We start from the raw sequence: 6,000 nt of genomic DNA on the forward strand, positions 1-6,000 counted from the left end.
AAGGTTTACTGCAAACCGTCAGAAACATCGATTCGTTGACACCTTTGCATACTTTTTAGAGCATCGAATATTTATGGAACTATTTATATTTTTGGCTAATTTTAAAATTCATTACGAAAGCATTTTATGCAGATTTAGCGCTAATAGGTTTCAGCGGTAATGCTTAGCGTGTAAACGCTGGCCAAAGGACAATGAGAAGAGAGGCCACAATTTCCAAGAGATGGTAGGCACCTCGATGTGCAGCTGGCTCAGCACGGACGGAGTCAAGTTAAGCCGTAATGATAAACATTTCTTTGAGGCAATAAAAACACTCAAGTTTGTAATTAAGCTGTGTGCAGTTTTTGTGAGTATGTGTCTTTTTTGGATCCAGTTGAATATTAAATTGATATAGAACAAATATTTCAGGTTCATGATGTTTACAGCTGGTCTAAATAAGTAGTCATGCTAAGCCGGAAGTGGTTTTGTAATAAAATTTTAATAACAGCTATGGGGTGTGGTTCAGTTTAGGTATGTGATACAAAACGGTATGAATGGAAAAAAAAATAGAAAAATTTATTACAAAGCCTAGAAAAGGGAATGTTTAAGAAGGTATTTAATTATTGAGAGTGTGGTGTATGTATCTAGCTATGTATAGCTTCAGGCGATAGCGAGCACGTTTAATAGCGGCTTTGTTCAGACTCTCTAGTTAGTCGAATAGCGAATAATATGTATACATGTATGGCTGTATGTGTCGCAAATGTATATAAAGGGTTTTTACTTCACGGACAGCCTTCGCGATTTAAGGGTTTCGGACAATGACAAATTGGTCCTATTAGATCGTTAGTCTTTCCTTTTTATCCCATCCCCACAGTTCGATCTATCAGTTAGGCAAGACTGTCCGTCGGCGAACAAATCCTCTTCACGGATACAACCTTTATAGGAAGCAGACACAAGATTCAGCGCGTTGTCCCAGCCTCCTCTCAGGCCCGTAATAGGACAATACGCCGCTGGTCATATCGCATCGTGTGATAAAATAAATGAATAGCGACCATTGTTAAGCTATAATCCCGCAGAACGTGCGGGTGGAAGGCGCGGCCTGACTCTGCTGGACCGTGTGCCTATGTAAGATGAATATTGCACAGAAGAAGATAAATAACGTTGCAAAAGTTCACGTGCTGTCGTTACCCTCTAGCTGATCTAGAACAACGGAAATAGTGGTAAAAGGTTATTTAATTGATAAGTATTTTTAGGAATTGACGGTACGCAAAACTGAATAAGCTATTCAGCGTCGGATCAAACACGCAACGACTACGATAAATTGAAGTTTAATAAAATTTAGACTGCAAAGTCAACGTTAGCAGGTGGATTTAAACAGGGAAGTGGCTATTCACAGCATTCTATTCTAAGCAGCAGCTAATATTGGTATCATATTCTAATTATTTAGAATACAGTACTAGTATCAGTTGGTATGTAAAAATCACGTTTGAGGGAAAAGAAAGGTAGTTAGCTTTTAAAATATGGCCTCTTCTTGATCAAGTTCACTCTGGTACATAAATACTTCATATAAAACCGTGTGAATACGTGATCGACGATATACGATTGAGATGGAAGCAAAAGTAAACAACGTCTAAAAAACACTGTGTAGTAACGGCCAGAACTCTAGGTTACACAAGCTATGTTCCAAGTGTCCCGCATGAAAAAAAAATAAGGTTTCTGTATGAGAAGCCTTAGATAAGTCCGTCAAACTCACCTTGGCTGAACCTTCTAGTCGGGATAAATTTCTTATGCTATACCAAAAAGGTACCTTCTAGGGCTTTATGTAGATGGAATAGCCAAAGGCGTCAAAAATGTTAGCTACAGTGGTAGGTGCTCACCGAACAGAAGCAATACATATTCAAGTCTAGGCACTTCAACTCTATCAATTATGAGAACGACCAACGAAACAAACGAGTAGCCTGTATTCAAAGACAAAAGTACAAAAATTATTACTGGATGCTAACTTTTCAACTATAAACTCTAGCATAGTGGTCACCGGCAAACAGAAATAAGAGAAACGCGCTATTACATTCCACTTCTGAATCCTCGTATTTGTCAAAATTGAAAGGCCTTGAGTGAGCGGAAGCTGTTGTGATCACCTAGGTTCAGTTGATGTACTGGTTTCAACAGCTGAACCTCAGTTTGAAAAGGCTAAGGTTGTTGGTTTGAGCTCCGTTAGTTATACAAGCGTAATTAAGTAAAAAGAAAAAATTAACATAATTTGGCATAATAAGGCACTAGTTCATATGAAACGGAATGCGCCTGCGGTCAGTTTCAATGTTAGTTCCCTTACACGGCCTAATCAGAGTGAGAGAACCTAGCGAACAACTGTGGTCCCAAGGGCACGAAATAGGACATATACTTTTGGTGTTATTATTTATATGTTTTTCGATGTTCACTTCGGCTACGTGTATCCTGGTCGTATTCTCACACAGGACAGAAATAGCCCTATCAGTGGATTCAAAATAGTGCATATTCAGTACAACGAACTTTGTATCAGACATGAAAGGTTACCTACCGTTTTGTAGATGCCGACCCGACATTGCGTTCAGTGATGGAATAAAGGGCAAACTTTTCAACGATGACATTTGCAAACAAGGCTCTTCTCAGTCATGTTGGTTACGTGCCCACACATACAAGCAGTAGGGTGATTTAAATTCGACTCGTGTGTAGAAGACCAAACAATACAAGTTCAAAAATGATTCTTTTGTATTGGCTAGGTTTGAGTCATTGGGTGCATGGCTATATCCATGCATCGAACGCCATATGTGGTGTGATCTTGCACTTTGTCGTGTATTCCTCTTCTGTAAAAAAATTGGAAGTTCCAAATTTCAGACTTAAAAGAATTTATCTATGGGAGGTATTGTGGCTTCATCATATATAGGTCAGACGCGTGGTACAATGACGTAGTACATGGCCGTTACATGACCACAATTTTATTGTTCAATTAGCTATAGCGTTAGCAGGAGAATAGTGAAAGTAATAATCAACTAGTAATATTTGCTTTTGGCTGTTATAGTTAACGTTGTTCGTCCTAGTTTTTGCAAGTTTTCAGCAGGTCGCTAATTGTACCTTGGAAGGTCCTCACAGTCTTTGATAGCTGCCGCGATTGCAGGCGTACTTAGATATTTACATACAGGTACAGGTATTTAAACACACTCGACTGTCGTCTGTGACAATATGAGGTTGTAAGCTTTTGCGCTGTGAGAGAGGGTAGCAGGCAAACAATTTATTTTACATTGTTAACCCCCCACTCGCGGCAGAAACGAACGAATCATACAGAGCTGGCGTTTCTTCATCGACTAGTTTGAACCTGAAGATGATGGTCATATAGAGCCCACTTGAAGAAGAGAGAAACGCAGAAAAAAGACATTCGAATCAAGCGCAAGACCGTCGTGGTCCAAACATTGTAGTTTACACCACGAGGACATTTGATTCGCGAAACAATCAAGACAAAACAACTTGTCGACTTTAAGGAAATAGAGCCGGATGTCTATTTGATACCAACCAAGGCTATCTAGCTACATTTACATGATATCTGTACAGAGGGAATAACTGTTATAGGCTCAGACAACAACCGTATATATGCCTTTACATAGCTTTTGACACGTAGAGGAATGCCAATATCTAAAAGGAGTGTTATTATTCGTTTCCAGGTTGATTTGTCGTGTTATTTAAGTATATATAGCAATACACATTGGTCTGAGCACTGTAATGTTTGTTAAAACGAAAACTACCGTCCACACTTATCCGGTTGGGGATCTCTTTGACCCTGCGGTCATGGGGGCGCGCGCATATATACAATTCAGCCAACTGTATGGGTCATTTAAATCGCCTTCTGCATTATTTAAACGCTGTCCATTGAATGTGTCGAGTTTTACGTTCGGTACTGATGTTAACCGTTGCCTCTGACGGCTAGCCCCCTCGGGAAAACGTTGTGTGTCTACGCCTGGCTTCGAACTTTGATCATCTAACGCATTTCGAAGCATAATAAATAAACACGTTGCTATCACACTACTTCAAGGACGCTTTGAAGTTAGACCGTTGTCTACAGAGTGGTGATCAAATACGAACCGTTAGTCCACCGAGAATAAATCTGTATTATAAGCGCTATCCAGTGTAGCTCAGTTTGAATATACTATAACGGTCAGATGTTTTCATTCACAGCTTTTTTGGACGCGCTCGTTTGGTTGAATCCGACGTTGACACAGTCAATAACGTGCATCTGCAATCTTTCGTTTGCTTAAGGAGGACTAGGTTACATAGCGACAATACAACAAACATCGTAGACGGCCGTATGCTTGCACGAGAGCTAATGCATGAATTTTATTCGGTAGATATGCTCATTTCATGGAACGTAATCTATAACCGTAGTTCGGCATGGAACTTTACTTATAGGCAAAAACAAAATTAAATAATAGCCCTTTTTTCACCGAACAAAAACGCAGAGTTTCACTCGAGCTATAGTAGCAAATTAATATATTATGTATTCATCGTGACCCTTCAGTATTTCCTCCCGTTCATCAAGCTATAAGATTATATTTTCGCAAGTAATAATTCGCAAGTCTGACGTATTTGTTCAACCAAGCCTTTTACTGTCAAATGTAGGGTTACTAATTTCACATGCCAATGGTCGAATCCGTACGCAGAGATCTGAAGAACGTGATGGGCGCAAAAAACTTCCTACTTAAGGTCTTGCAGAACGTGTCTGCCGCGGACGTTCTGCATGGGTAGCTTATTATTAAGGAGGACTTCGCCCTGCCTACTGACTCTTTTCTGCTGAAAAGCCTCGTTCAGTGTTCGACGCAATTGAGTCATGTAGAGATTTCTGTGGATCATTTTGTTCTTTTCAAGCATTTACCAGTGTATCCAGTCCCGTCAACCGTAAACGTACCGGTTTTCTTCGAGGCAGAAATTTGTCTGCCTTCTGGACCTAGGGGTTATATTCTTAGGAGTTACCTATTGCTCTGCTTCACGTCGACGTAGAGACACCACTGTTCGGTATCTATAAGAATTCTGTCTAAAAATCTGTTACCTTGGCTGCTCGTCGTGTGATGCCGGCCATGTATCGGAGGTCAATAAAAAAAAACCGCATTTCCTTGTGCGCTTTATTCAGTCCATGGTACATCCAGGCTCCCTAATTTCTGATAAAATTAGATAAACCCTAACATGCATAATAAAACCTAGTATTTGCAGCTTATATTCTCTGCCAGTTCATAAGCCTTTTGCGGTCCGAGGTTGTTATCTACCACTGATGGTCAACCGGGTAGGGAAATACCTTCCAAGTCTAAGATCCCATCTCTCCACTAAACAAACCTTTTTAAGCAGCTTGCTCAGTTACAAAGTTCTCACTGTACACAGTATAGGTACACCGAACTGCTTCGGTAACTTTTGATTTGGCAGAAAAAGCACTATAATTTCCCAGATAAGTACAGTTGCAACCGAAATCCTAATGCACGTCTGAATATGCCGTGTGCGATCGTTTATTATTGAATATACTGAGCACAGCTAATTGTAGTGAAAGAATAGATTTGGAGAGAACCAATTCTCTTCAGGTCTCTTTGTACTCACCGTCTGCAAGCACATTCTACGTATTGTAAAATACGTATCTTCCAAAATCTTAACGACCTTCAATAAAAAGTAAATCCCGGTTGCAACTTGCACGCACCTGAAATGACAGAATTTTTGTCATTACAGAAACTGCGTGGCCCTGGTGGCTCAGTAGAGGCTTATATGTCTGTAACCAACAAATATGATTACAACACTAGATTTTTTCTAATTAGTTCCGAGTAAAGGCATGTCGCTGATATTTCGAATGAGAACTTCGAATGCAGAAAACAGCACATATAGTTTTTATGCCTTGGCTGAGTGCGTAAGTAAGTTTGAGATTCATGTAGTTTAAACCTCCCTTCAATTAAAACAACTAAGAAAGATTAATCTTGCTAACGCACTTCAAAGACAAGTCAAGCTTCAATAATGCCGGAC

Source organism: Varroa jacobsoni, unplaced genomic scaffold, assembly GCF_002532875.2.
Source record: "Varroa jacobsoni isolate VJ856 unplaced genomic scaffold, vjacob_1.0 scaffold_1302, whole genome shotgun sequence".
NCBI lineage: Eukaryota > Metazoa > Arthropoda > Arachnida > Mesostigmata > Varroidae > Varroa > Varroa jacobsoni.